The sequence below is a fragment of the Amblyraja radiata genome, chromosome 38, assembly GCF_010909765.2.
Source record: "Amblyraja radiata isolate CabotCenter1 chromosome 38, sAmbRad1.1.pri, whole genome shotgun sequence".
In the NCBI taxonomy this organism is placed as follows: Eukaryota; Metazoa; Chordata; class Chondrichthyes; order Rajiformes; family Rajidae; genus Amblyraja; species Amblyraja radiata.
Window position 1 is genome coordinate 877,155 of NC_045993.1, and position 15,448 is coordinate 892,602.

General features: G+C 51.0%; 1 protein-coding gene across 3 annotated transcripts in view; it reads right to left on the reverse strand.

Moving 5' to 3' along the window:
* The window catches only part of LOC116967014 (protein kinase C and casein kinase substrate in neurons protein 3-like), a 32,738-nt gene extending 17,850 nt beyond the window's left edge, over positions 1-14,888 (reverse strand). For 2 of the 3 annotated variants that reach the window (XM_033013443.1, XM_033013442.1), the window contains exon 1: positions 14,538-14,888. The gene's annotated coding sequence lies outside the window, so the exon portion shown is untranslated. The remainder of the gene's footprint in view (positions 1-14,537) is intronic. The other variant, XM_033013441.1, reaches the window with a different exon arrangement.
* Between the last annotated feature and the right edge of the window lie 560 nt (positions 14,889-15,448).

Here is a 15,448-nt window from a genome sequence, read left to right on the forward strand (position 1 = left end):
ACTCCGCTATCTTTAAGAGCCCTATCTAGCTCTCTCTTGAAAGCATCCAGAGAACCTGCCTCCACCGCCCTCTGAGGCAGAGAATTCCACAGACTAAATTCCACCACTATCGTATCTGCCTCCACCACCACCACCACCCCTGGCAGCGCGTTCCAGGCACCCACCACCCTCTGTGTAAAAGACCTTGCTCCGCACATCTCCGTTAAACTTTATCCCTCTCAGCTTAAAGCTGTGGCCTCTAATCTTTCACATCCCCACCCTGGGTAGACCCCAGAGCCCCAAGAAGAACGTGCAAACTCCACACAGTCGTCAGCGGTGGATAGGATCGAACCGGGGTCACTGGCGTGGTGAGGTAGCGGCTCAGCCTCACTTGTGCGGAGAGGATGCCTGTACGTAAACTGTGGGCCGGCACGGTGGTGCAGAGGGTAGAGCAGCTGCCTCACAGCGCCGGAGACCCGGGTTCAATCCTGACCACGGGTGCTGTCTGTACGGAGTTTGTACGTTCTCCCCGTGACCTGCGTGGGTTTTCTCCGGGTGCTCCGGTTTCCTCCCACACTCCAAAGACGTGCAGGTTAGTAGGTGAATTGGCTTCTGTAAATTGTCCCTTGTGTGTAGGTTAGAGTTAGCGTGCGGGGATCGCTGGTCAGCACGGACTCGGTGGGCCGAACGGCCTGTTTCCGCACTGTATCTCTAAACTAAACTAAATCTCCTCAGTGCTTGAGTGAGAATAATACCGCAATTTCAAGATGAATGTGCAATAGGGTGAGGTGGTGCCTGCATTTCTAAAGTTTATTTTAGTTTAGATATACAGCGCAGAAACAGGCCCTTCGGCCCATCAAGTCCGCGCCGACCAGCGATCCCCGCCCACTAACACTATCCTACACACACTAGGGACAATTTACATTTGTACAAAGCCAATTAATCTACAAACCTGCACGTCTTTGGAGTGTGGGAGGTAACCGGAGATCCCGGAGAAAACCCACGCAGGTCACGGGGAAAACGTGCAAACTCCGTATAGACAGCACCCGTAGTCAGGATGGAACCCGGGTCTCTGGCGCCGTGAGGCAGCAGCTCTACCCGCTGCACCACCGTGCCAGGGAGGGTTGAGATTGTCCCTGTGATGTGGTTCAGTTACATCGACCACTATCCCTGGTGACGGGAGCTGGGCGGAGAATATAAGCTAAAGCAACATAGACTTAGTGGAGTCTTGATAAGAGGGTTGTGGAAATAATGAGTGGGTTAGATGGGATGCCTTTTGATATTTAATGATAGTTCTACAGAGCTGGGAGTAGCTGTGTTTAAATTGCATGGAAGGGATTTAGTTTAGTTTAGAGATGCAGCGTGGAGACAGGCCCTTCGGCCCTTCAGTCCGTGCCGACCAGCGATCGCCCCGTACACCAGCACTATCCTACACACACTAGGGACAGTTTACAGTTTTACCAAAGCCAATTAACCTGCAAACTTGCACGTCTTTGGAGTGTGGGAGAAAATCCACACAGTCACAGGGAGAACGTGCAAACTCCGTACAGACAGCACCCGGAGTCAGGATGGAACCTGGGTCTCTGGCGCTGTGAGGCAGCAGCTCTACCCGCTGCGCCATCATTCCGCCCTTTCCCTGGAGAATCCACATTTTGTGTCGATCTTCAGGCTTGTAGGTTAATTGGCTTCTGTAAATTGTCCCTGGTGTGTAGGTTAGAGCTAGGTCGGTGCGGACTCAGTGGGCCGAAGGGCCTGTGTCTCTAAACGAAACTAAACGTGAGCCTCCAAGACCCCAGAACTGTACACAGTATTCCAAATGTGGTCTCACTAATACTGTGTACAGCTGCAGCAGACCTCCGTGTTTTTATTCTCCCTCCCCCGAGTTCAATTCTATTAAAACGCCCCTCCCTTTTCATGACAGTGTGGACAAATGTTAACAGTATTTACAGCAACTGGAACGTCAGATCTATCGCTATTCTGATCCCTGCCACAGGCTGATGTTAGCCCTGCCTGCTTAACGCATAGACCCCCACAGCATGGAAACAGGCCCTTCAGCCCAACCTGTCCCTGCCCACCCACACATGCCCCACCATCCACACTGTCCCATTGGCCTACATTTGGCCCCTATCAATCTAAACCTTCACTTGTCCAAAGTGTAATTCTTTGCCACAGAACTCAGTGGATATATTGAAGGCAGAGATAGATAGATTATTGATTACTGCGGGTGTCAGGAGTTACGGGGAGAAGGCAGGAGAATGGGGTGAGGAGGGAGAGATAGATCAGCCATGATTGAATGGCGGAGTGGACTTGATGGGCCGAATGGCCTAAGTCTGTTCCTAGAACCTTCTTCTTCTTGCGCATGGCGTGCACAGCCTAAAGTTGTAGGGCAACTTGTTCTATTTGATCTTACTTGATTGTGTACGCCACGTTGATTGCATTCGTCGAAACAGGGCGGACCACGTGGAGGTTGCAATCTCCCACCCCCTCCTAGAACCTTTGGACATGAGAGTGACGGCCCTCATTGGCAGCGAGTGAACACGGAGAGAGAACTGTTGCAGGGAAGGGTACTAAATATATCCTGTTGTTGAGTGAAGGATATGTCACGGCCTGAGTCCTAGCCCTGGCCACGGGAGCTGCCGTTTTACTGGGGACCCAGCCAGTTGCTGGATCAAGTTTCATTCTTCAATCTTAGAGCCCTGGCCAGTCACCACAGCGGCCATTTCGTGAGAGTGAAGAGCTGACTGCTGTAACTCCTCGTGGAGTAACTCAGCGGGTCAGGCAGCATCTATGGAGTGATGGAAATAGGCAACGTTTCGGGCCGAAACCCGGAAGGGTTTCGGCCCGAAACGTTGCCTATTTCCAGAAGAGTTTCGGCCCGATACGATGCTGGTTCATTATGATGATAGACACAAAATGCTGGAGTAACTCAGCGGGTCAGGCAGCATCTGTGGAGAACATGGATAGGTGACGTTTCACAGAGTGCTGGAGTAACTCAGCGGGTCAGGCAGCATCTGTGGAGAACATGGATAGGTGACGTTTCACAGAGTGCTGGAGTAACTCAGCGGGTCAGGCAGCATCTGTGGAGAACATGGATAGGTGACGTTTCAGGTCGATACCCTTCTTCAGACTCATCTGACTCTGCTCCAACTCCTCTGCAGTTCCAGCGTTTCCGACATTCCTGGTATCGAGTGGGGATCTCACACTAAAGAAGTGCCCCGACCATCCCGACCTCGGCTGCTGTCTGTGTGGAGTTTGCACGTTCTCCCTGTGACCTGCGTGGGTTTCCTCCGGGTGCTCCGGTTTCCTCCCACGACCCAAAGGTGTGTGGGTATCCCGAGATTCACTCTTTGTGTCTGCTGTCCCACCCCGGTCATTCCTTCTTCTCCCCGCTCCCGTCCGACAGAAGGTACAGAAGCTTGAAAGCGCGCACCACCAGACTCAGGCACAGCTTCTTCCCCTCTGTTATCAGGCTTCTGAACGGTCCTTCCATAAGCTAGGGTGCTGTCCGATTCACCTCTACCCCTTTAGAAACATAGAAAATAGGCGCAGGAGGAGGCCATTTGGCCCTTCGAGCCAGCACCGCCATTCATTGTGATCATGGCTGATCGTCCCCAACCAATAACACATGCCTGCCTTCTCCCCATATCCCTTGATTCCACTAGCCCCTGGAGCTCTATCTAACTCTCTCTTAAATCCTTCCAGTGAATCGGCCTCCACTGCCCTCTGTGGCAGGGAATTCACAACTCTCTGGGTGAAAACGTTTTTTCTCACCTCAGTCTTAAATGACCTCCCCTTTATTCTAAGACTGTGGCCCCTGGTTCTGGACTCGCCCAACATTGGGAACATTTTTCCTGCATCTAGCTTGTCCAGTCCTTTTATAATTTTATATGTTTCTATAAGATGCCCCCTCATCCTTCTAAACTCCAGTGAATACAAGCCTAGTCTTTTCAATCTTTCCTCATATGACAGTCCCGCCATCCCAGGGATCAATCTCGTGAACCTACGCTGCACTGCCTCAATCACAAGGATGTCCTTCCTCAAATTAGGAGACCAAAACTGTACACAATACTCCAGATGTGGTCTCACCAGAACCCTATACAACTGCAGAAGAACCTCTTTACTCCTATACTGAAATCCTCTTGTTATGAAGGCCAACATTCAACTAGCTTTCTTCACTGTAAAACAAAGCTTTTCACTACCTCAATACACGTAACAATATTAAGTCTACAAAATCACTCCCGTCCTCTCCTCCCCTCTCCCCTCGCCTCCTCTCTCCTCCCCTCTCCCCTCCCCTCCCGTCCCCTCCCCGGCCCGGCCTTCGCTTCCATTGTGACCACAGAGCTACCAGGACCACCTTGCCTAACGTGCTTCCAATTAGGCTCCGCGCCTCCAGCTGAACTAGGAAAGTGACACAGATTGAAGGCAGATGTTGGAGACCGAAGTAACATCTCTCCGAGCCAGACAAAGCAACGTTTCAAATTACAGCTGATGGCCAGCATTAAGGCCCCAATCCCTGCTGTCCTTGGGCTAGCGTTGTTGAAGAAGATAACAAGATAAATACTGTCCATTTGCCTTCTGTTTGGCTTGGACGTCTCCACCACCCCCTCCCCCTCCCCCTCTCTCCCCCCCATCTCCTGTCGGGATGTCCACTGCTCCCTCCACTGCTCCCTGCCGCGCCTCACGCTGCCTCGGGAAAGCAGCCAATATCATCCCAGACCACTCACACCCCGGTCATTCCCTCCTCTCCCCTCTCACAGAAGATACCAAATCCGGAGAGCAAGTACCGCCAGACACAGGAACAGCTTCTGTGAACAGACCTTTCATCAGCTAACGATTAACTCCTGATCTTCCGACCTACCCCGCATACGACGCTGCATACCTGCACTTTCCTGCAGCTGTGACATTGCCCGCCAAAATCTATTTATTTTCCCTTTTGTTTAGTTTAGAGATACAGTGCGGAAACAGGCCCTTCGGCCCACCGAGTCGGTGCCGACCAGCGACCCCCGCACACTCGGGACGACAGATGGCACAATGGGCTAAGTGTTCGGCTGGCAACCGGAAGGTAGCCGGTTCGAATCCCGCTTGGGGTGCATACTGTCGTTGTGTCCTTGGGCAAGACACTTCACCCACCTTTGCCTGTGTGTGAATGTGTGTGAGTGATTGGTGGTGGTCGGAGGGGCCGTAGGCGCAGATTGGCAGCCACGCTTCCGTCAGTCTGCCCCAGGGCAGCTGTGGCTACAGAAGTAGCTCACCACCACCGAGTGTGACTGAGGAGTGAATGAATAATGCGATGTAAAGCGCCTTGAGTATTAGAAAGGCGCTATATAAATCCCATCCATTATTATTATTATTACTAACATTATCCTACACACACCAGGGACAATTTACTCAGAGTTGGTAGGACAAGTCACAACAGCCTGTGGTATCTGGCCCTGTGAGGCAGCAGCTATACCCGTGTGCCATCCACCATGTTTGACAGTGTTTTATATTAAACTAGACCAAGTGCAGACCCGTTGGGTCTGTTCCCCCAACGTGCGGTTGTGGGGGGGGGAGGCGACATGCAGCGTCACACACACTAACTATCCCCCCCCCCCCCCCCCCGGGGGTAGAGAGTGAGGGCAGAGAGAGAAGGGGCAGAGACAGAGAGAGAGACAGAGACACAGAGAGAGGGGCAAGAGGGATAGGGGGATGGAGGAGGATAAGAGGGAGGGTGGGTGAGGGGGGAAAGGTGGGGAGCAGGGAGGGGGAGGGAAGAGTGTTGGGGGTGTGGAGGGGAGGGGGTTTAGGGGAGGGAGGGAGGGTGGGGGAGGGGATGGAGGAGGGGAGAGAGAGAGGGGGGAGATGGGAGGGGGGGTGGGAGTAGAGAGGGGGAGAGAGGGTGTGCTGAGGGGGGTGAGATGAGGGGAGGGGGAGAGATGGGGAACAGGGAGGGTGAGGGAGAGGAGGGGGAGAGAGGAGAGGAGGGGGAGGGAGGAGGAGGGGGGGAGAGAGGAGAGGGGGGAGAGAGAGAGAGAGAGAGTGCCTTTTTAATTCAACCCAAACAACCATTTGCAGGCAGAGCTTTTTTACTTCAAACTAACTATATTTTCATTTTCAAACCAAATTAAGGGTACTCACTCACAGTGCTGTAGACATTTGTTCAGTGTCATTCAGAGCTCAGAGTGACAGAGACTAATTGACAGAGCTCCAGCTTGCAGACTAATTGAGGCACACCACTTCCTGGTTTTATGGTCCCTTCCCCTGCCTCCAGCGGGGGCAGCAGAGAGAATGGGGAATTTTGTAAAAACATTAATATCTCTGTCATTTTTCATCGACAGGAAAGATCCTCGGCACACATGCGGCGGAGGGGGGCTCTGAGCGAGGTGGCCAAAAATGACGGCCGTAGGTGGCGGCGTTCTCTCGGAAATCGCAGCACAGATGGCCAAAACCGGTCAAGAACAGACTTTTAGTAATATAGATAACATGGGACATCATGACCAGCATGGACATGATAGGCCGAAGGGCCTGTTTCCCCGCCGCTGGTCATGAAGTTCCATGTTATTTACCATAAAACACTGCGGGTTTGTAGGTTAATTGGCCCTCTGTAATTATTCATATGTGATTGGAGAAGAATTAGGCCATTCGGCCCATCGCGTCTACTCCGCCATTCAATCACGGCTGATCTATCTCTCCCTCCTAACCCCATTCTCCTGCCTTCTCCCATAACCCCTGACACCCGCACTAATCAAGAATCTATCCTTCTACCGCTGCACCACAGAAAGCATACTAACGTATGGCATCTCTGTGTGGTATCTCAGCTGCACGGAGGCGGAGAGGAGAGCTCTTCAGCGCGTCGTCCACAGAGCGCAGCGGATCATTGGGACACAGCTACCAGCCTTGGAGGGCATCTACCACACACGGTGCCTCAGGAAGGCCGTCAGCATCCATAAAGACTCATCACACCCTTGTAACGGACTGTTCGAACTACTTCCCTCCGGCAGACGTTACAAGGCCTTCTACGCCCGAACCTCCAGACTCAGGAACAGCTTCATTCCCAGAGCTATAGCGGCTCTGAACCGGCCCTGCTGAGTGGCCCCCACCCCCCCTGGACTGTCTCCCTCAGATGGTCATGTCGCACAGTTTATTTATTTATTTTTTTGACATCGGTTGGAAGCTGCATACTAAATCTCGTTGCACTGACGTACAATGACAATAAATGATATTATTATTATTATTATTATTATCTATCTCTGCCATAAAAATACCCACTTGTGGCCTCCACAGCCCTTTGTGGGCAAGTGGTAGAATCCTGAGAATTGTGAGAGAGAGAGTGGCTTTTAGAGGGAAATAAATGATGGGATGCCATTGCTCTGGGAGCTAGCATCAACTCGACGGGCTGAATTCCTTATTCCAGGACATTAAAAAAAAAAAGAAATATGCGGTTGAAGCTACATAGCACTTAATACAACAAGTACTGTCCTCAGATACTTCAGCAATGAGATTTTCCTGCCAGCAATCTACATTTAAAATCTCCACCCAGAAAGATGATCTATTTTTATGTTTTTCACCCATACTTTCAGTGGGAGTTTGGTCTAAGCTGCCCTGCCCTCTAACCCTGCCCGGTGCTAAGAGGAGGTAGACATGAAATGCTGGAGTAACTCAGCAGGACAGGCAGCATCTGTGGAGAGAAGAAGTGGGTGACGTTTCGGGTCAAGACCCTTCTTCATAGAAACATAGACAATAGGTGCAGGAGGAGGCCATTCGGCCCTTCGAGCCTGCACCGCCTTTCAATATGATCATGGCTGATCATCCAACTCAGTATCCTGTACCTGCCTTCTCCCCATACCCCCTGATCCCTTTAGCCACAAGGGCCACATCTAACTCCCTCTTAAATATAGCCAATGAACTGTGGCCTCAACTACATTCTGTGGCAGAGAGTTCCAGAGATTCACCACTCTCTGTGTGTGACAAAAAAAATGTTTTTCTCATCTCGGTCCTAAAAGACTTCCACCTTATCCTTAAACTGTGACCCCTTCTTCTGGACTTCCCCAACATCGGGAACAATCTTCCTGCATCTAGCCTGTCCAACCCCTTAAGAATTTTGTGAGTTTCTATAAGATCCCCCCTCAATTTTGTGCCTGTATTCGGTTTAAACCAGCATTTGCAGTTCTTTCCTACACAATTGTAATCATGCATTAAGAGGCGTCCACCACATCAGCTCCACTGCAACCTGTCCCGTGCCAACAACAACTGGCTGGGCTGTCTGCCGATTCTCCCAGTCAGTTTTCCTGCTGCCAGCTGCCGGGCTGCTGGTCTGGAAACTGGAACCACCAGGAGTGGGGAAAAGAACTACTGATGTAACGCTGGTTTACACTGAAGACAGACACAAAATGCTGGAGTAACTCAGCGGGACGGGCAGCATCTCTGGAGAGAAGGAATGGGTGGTGTTTCGGGTCGAGACCCTTCTTCAGACTCTGAAGAAACCTCAGCCATTCCTTCTCTCCACAGATGCTGCCTGACCCGCTGAGTTACTCCAGCACTCTGTGAAACGTCACCTATCCATGTTCTCCACAGATGCTGCCTGAAGATTGAGGGGGGATCTTATAGAAACTTACAAAATTCTTAAGGGGTTGGACAGGCTAGATGCAGGAAGATTATTCCCGATGTTGGGGAAGTCCAGAACAAGGGGTCACACAGTTTAAGGATAAGGGGGAAATCTTTTAGGACCGAGATGAGAAAAACATTTTTCACACAGATGGTGAATCTGTGGAATTCTCTGCCACAGAAGGTAGTTGAGGCCAGTTCATTGGCTATATTTAAGAGGGAGTTAGATGTGGCCCCTGTGGCTAAAGGGATCAGGGGGTATGGAGAGAGGGCAGGTACGGGATACTGAGTTGGATGATCAGCCATGATCATATTGAATGGCGGTGCAGGCTCGAAGGGCTGAATGGCCTACTCATGCACCTATTGTCTATGTTTCTATGACCCGCTGAGTTACTCCAGCACTCTGTGAAACGTCACCTATCCATGTTCTCCACAGATGCTGCCTGACCCGCTGAGTTACTCCAGCACTCTGTGAAACGTCACCTATCCATGTTCTCCACAGATGCTGCCTGACCCGCTGAGTTACTCCAGCACTCTGTGTCCAACCAGGAGAAGTTTTCTGCGTGAAGTCTTGGTGCAGAGACATGTTTCTAAAGTGGAGACTGCAATAAAACATAATATTTAAAAGCCAGCTGCCTCAAACAAACCCTGCCGACTTTAATTTCACGTTGTGTCCCGGTTATTCTCCCCCCCCCCCACGTGGCTTGATGTGGCGTGGGGAGGTTGGGCTGAATCCTGTCCTGGAACCATCGCCTCAGATCGGGGAAGGAGCCAGACAGAGTTCACTTGGCAACAAAACTGACAACGTAGATCGTGGCAGTCGAAGGCTCTTTATATTTCCAATGGAATATTTCCTCCCCCCTCCCCCCTTGTCAATGGACAGGCGTGGTTGTGTTACCGTCAAGCCCTGCACTGGAGGGGGGAGGAGGCCATTCTGCCCCTCTAGTTCTGCTTAGTTTAGAGTTACAGCACGGAAACTTATTAGCAACCACTTTCTGTTATTTGCACTACCAGTTTATTTATTCATGTGTGTATATATTTATATCATGGTATATGGACACATTTATCTGTTTTGTAGTCAATGCCTACTATTTTCTGTGTGCTTAAGCAAAGCAAGAATTTCATTGTCCTATACAGGGACACATGACAATAAACTCACTTGAACTTGAACTTGAACTTAAAGAAGGTAGACAAAAATGCTGGAGAAACTCAGTGGGTGCAGCAGCATCTATGGAGCGAAGGAAATAGGCAACGTTTCGGGCCGAAACCCGGAAGGGTTTCGGCCCGAAACGTTGCCTATTTCCTATAGTGGTGATTGTTCAACTCTTTGCATGGAGCGAAGGAAACGTTGCCTATTTCCTTCGCTCCATAGATGCTGCCGCACCCGCTGAGTCTCTCCAGCACTCTTGTCTACCAGCACGGAAACAGGCCCTTCGGCCCACCGGGTCCGCTCCGACCAGCGATCCCCGCACACCAACACTATCCTACACACACACACACACACACACACACACACTAGGGATGATTGTTACACCTACACCAAAGCCAATTGACCTACAAACCTGCACGTCTTTGGAGTGTGGGAGGAAACCGGAGCACCCGGAGAAAACCCACGCGGGTCACGGGGAGAAGGTGCAAACTCCGTACAGACAGCACCCGTAGTCGGGATTGAACCCGGGTCTTTTGAGATTATTTGGAGGTCGTAGTGTTTAATAGCTGACGGTCCAACAGCAGAAGTGTCTACATCGCGGGGGGGCTGGGAACTGGACGTATCCTGAGCTAATTATGCCACCACCATCATCTACTGCAACAAGCGACGGCTCCCACTGATTGTCACCCGAAGCTTGCGTACTTTTCAGGACGGACGATCACAGCGAGGTCAACATTTGTAACAAGACAGGCACGAAAGAAAGAAGACATAGAAACATAGACAATAGGTGCAGGAGTAGGCCATTCGGCCCTTCGATCCTGCACCGCCATTCAATATGATCATGGCTGATCATCCAACTCAGTATCCCGTACCTGCCTTCTCTCCATACCCCCTGATCCCTTTAGCCACAAGGGCCACATCTAACTCCCTCTTAAATATAGCCAATGAACTGGCCTCAACTACCCTCTGTGGCAGAGAGTTCCAGAGATTCACCACTCTCTGTGTGAAAAAGTTTCTTCTCATCTCGGTCCTAAAGGATTTCCCCCTTATCCTTAAGCTGTGTCCCCTTGTCCTGGACTTCCCCAACATCGGGAACAATCTTCCTGCATCTAGCCTGTCCAACCCCATAAGAATTTTGTACGTTTCTATAAGATCCCCCCCTCAATCTTCTAAATTCTAGCGAGTATAAGCCAAGTCTATCCAGTCTTTCTTCATATGAAAGTCCTGACATCCCAGGAAGACAGCCTGATAGATGTTGGTAAGAAGCTGCTCCTGAATCTGGACGTTACAGTTTTAGACGCCTGTACCTGTCTCAGGTGGCAGGGGGTGAAGGAAGTACAGGAGATGCCTCTAAACAGGTGTAAACACTGTGATCCTGTAACTGAGGCGAGAGGGAAACCTTCATCTGTTGTGTTCATTGCCATGGAAGCGATGAGTTCATTCTCTGTACAACTAGGCTCCGATAATCCGCTCTCCCTAGCCGTGCGGTGTCTGGTTCACTAACTGTTGGTTCCTGCTCTCCTGGGTCGGCACGCTGGTGCAGCGGGTAGAGCTGCTGCCTTACCACGCCAGAAACCCTGTGTCATCCTAAATAGGATCCCAGAGGACGTGGGCTTAAGGTGAAGGGTGAAAGATTTAATAGGAATCTGAGGGGTAACTTTTCCACACAGAGGGTGGGTGGTGGGTGTATCGAACGAGCTGCCAGAGGAGGTAGAAACAGCTAGGCAGGTACATGGTTTGGAGGGATATGGGCCAAACGCGGGCAGGTGGGACTAGTGTAGCTGGGACATGTTGGCTAGTGTGGGCAAGATGGGCCGAAGGGCTTGTTTCTGTGCTGTGCCTCCCTCCGACTATTTCCCAGCTAAACAGCGCGGGAGTCGAGGCCTGAATGACTTCAACTTTGGACTTTAGAAATACAGCCCATTGAATCCGCGCCAACCAGTGTACACTAACACTGTCCCACACATTAGGGACAAATTACAATTTTTACCGAAGCCAAATTAACCTACAAACCTGCACGTCTTTGGAGTGTGGGAGGAAACCGAAGCACCCGGGGAAAACCCACGCAGGTCACAGGGAGAACGTACAAACTCCGTACAGACAGCACCCGTAGTCAGGATCGAACCCGGGTCTCTGGCGCTGTGAGGCAGCAGCTCTACCCGCTGCGTCATCGTGCCGAACTAAAGTTCCTTCAGCAACTTTGTGTTTTGCTAGTCAGGGGATTGAGTGCAGTGGACTTCATTCAGTGTGCAGACTGAGGAACTCAGCGGGACAGGCAGCATCTGTGGAGAACATGGATAGGTGACGTTTCACAGAGTGCTGGAGTAACTCAGCGGGTCAGGCAGCATCTGTGGAGAACATGGATAGGTGACGTTTCACAGAGTGCTGGAGTAACTCAGCGGGTCAGGCAGCATCTGTGGAGAACATGGATAGGTGACAATTCGGGTCGGGACCCTTCTTCAGACTGGCCAATTCAGTCGGCCCATTAACCTACCAACCTTTCCTTTGCCAGTCAGAACAGGGTTCTGACCCGAAACAACACCCATCCATGTCCTCCACAGATGCTGCCTGACCCGCTGAGTTACTCCAGCATTTTGTGTCTATCATCATAATGAACCAGCATCGTATCAGGCCGAAACTCTTCTGAAAATAGGCAACGTTTCGGGCCGAAACCCTTCCGGGTTTCGGCCCGAAACGTTGCCTATTTCCTTCACTCCACAGATGCTGCTGCACCCGCTGAGTTACTCCAGCACTCTGTGAAACGTCACCTATCCATGTTCTCCACAGATGCTGCCTGACCTGCTGAGTTACTCCAGCACTCTGTGAAACGTCACCTATCCATGTTCTCCACAGATGCTGCCTGACCCGCTGAGTTACTCCAGCACTCTGTGAAACGTCACCTATCCATGTTCTCGATGGGCCTCAGATGCCTGTTTCCACTTTGTATCTCAAACTAAAACTCAAAACGTTTGTGGACAGTTTGAACAGTTCAGTTCAGTCTAGTTTATTGTCACGTGTACCGAGGTACAGTGAAAAGCTTTTGTTGCGCGCCAACCAGTCAGCGGAAAGACATTACGCGATTACAATCGAGCCGTTTACAATGTACAGATACAGAAGCAGAGCTTCAAGAGTGCAGAGCGATTGTAATATGTGATTGTGGATCTGCTTCACAAGGTATAGTAGAATTAGGCCATTCGGCCCATCCAGTCTACCCCGCCATTCAATCATGGCTGATCTCTGCATCCTAATCCCATTTTCCTGCCTTCTCCCCATAACCCTTGATACCGGTTCTAATCAAGAATGTCCATCCCTGCCTTAAAAATATCCACTGACTTGGCCTCCACGGGATGCCCCTGTGACTGACACACAAATAGTTGCCTGGGTTGGGGGGAGGGGGGCAACACCATTCTCTCCCGAGCCCCCTCCACACTGACCCACCGCACACACATGGTCCCGTTAAGGAATCACTCATTTCTTCCAGGCAGGAAGGGGAACTGTTCCATTTGTAGCCCAGCCGCTCGCTGCCAGAGCTGTTCCATGATTTATCATCCGCTCCACAATTCCTGGGGAAAGGGCGAAGTATTCCCTGCACGCTTGGCCCGCGTCCAGACTAAACCGCTGACAAAAGGCTGTAAAATGATAGCTGCAGAGAATGGGCAGAGTGGTGCTCAGCTATTGCCAGTCTCTGCTGCTCCATGCACGCACTGACTTCATGCCTTTATTTATAACTGTGGCAACAGCAATCCACATATGTACACTCACACTCAGCACACACACACTTGCACACTCACACACGCACACACTGACATGCACGCTCACACACACACACCCTCGCAACACACACACACACACACACACACACACACACACACACACACACACACACACACACACAGGCACACTCACGCACACACACACACTTGCACACTCACACACACTCAGGCACACACACACATGCACACTCACACACACACTCACATGCACACTCACACACACACACACACACAGGCACACTCACACACCCACGCAACACACACACACATGCGCACACACACACACACACACAGGTACACTCACTCACACACATGCGCACACACACACACACTTGCACACTCACACACACTCAGGCACACACACACATGCACACTCAGACGCACACACAAGCACACATGCACGCGCACACACACGCGCACACACACACGCGCACACACACATGCACACACACATGCACACACACAGACACACACGCACTCAGGCACACACACTCACGCACATTCAGGCACACACTCATACATTACACACACACACACACTAGACACATGTTCCACAGACACACAAATGCACACTAACACACACATTAAAACATTCCCCCAATACACACACACACACCAACTTTCCCCACATCACACACACCAATATTTTCCCTCACTCACGCCAGCTTCCCCCGCACTCTCTGTCACGCCAACATTCTCCCACACAGAAGCACAAACACACTCTCACTCACACACTCCCCCACACACTGACACACACCATGCACACCCACACCACACACACACACACATTCACACACACTCACAAACACCCACACACATATTCACACACACATACACACTCACAAACACACACACACACATTCACACACACATATATACCACACAGACACACTCACACCCCCAACACACATATATACACACACACACACACACCCACACCCACACACACACACACACACACAACACACACACACACACACAGACACACACACAGACACACACACACACACACACACATACACACACACACATAAATCTTTAGCAACACTTACCCAAATCTTTTGCCAACTTCCTCAGAACCGTCAGTGTTTCAGCAGTGGGTCTTCAGACTGATAAACAAAACCACAAGCTGAGGGTGGGAGAGTGGTTTCTCAACGCAGCGACACCAGAGCCAGCCCAGTGGTTGTGTCTGTCCTGTCGAGCTCTCTCCCTCTTTCTCCCTCCCTCTCTCTTTCTCTCTATCTCCTTCTTTCACCCTCCCTCCCTCTCTCTCTCTCCTCTCTCTCCTTTCACTCTCCCCTCTTTCTCTCTCTCCTTCTTTCACACTCTCTCTCTCCCTCCCTCCCTCTCCTCGATGCCTCAGAGAGAATGCCAAGAGGTATCAGTTCTCTGAGCATGTGCAGGCTGCTGTAGAAGTGGGTGGGGAGGAAGTGTGAGGGGAGTAAGGGGTGTGGGAGTCTGTGTGTGGGTGGGACAGTCCTGCAGGCTTGTGTTTCAGTGCTGTGATTTTAAAGGAAGTACAATTCTATACGGTTTCTCCACTGAAGCCACAGGAAGACCTCCTTGCAGACACCAGATTTCACACATTGAAGACACAAGGAACTGCAGATGCTAGTTTACAAAAAAAGACACAAAGTGCTGGAGTAAGGGGCAGCACGGTACAGTTGCTGCCTTACAGCGCCCAGGGACCCCGGTTTGATCCTGACTACCTGTACTGTCTGTGCGGAGTTTGCACGTTCTTCCCGTGACCTGCCACAGAAGGCAGTGGAGGCCAATTCACTGGATGTTTTCAAGAGAGAGTTAGATTTAGCTCATAGGGCTAAAGGAATCAAGGGATATGGGGAAAAGCAGGAACGGGGTACTGATTCTGGATGATCAGCCATGATCACAGTGAATGGCGGTGCTGGCTTGAAGGGGCCGAATGGCCTACTGAATGACCCGGGTCTCAGGCGCTGCATTCGCT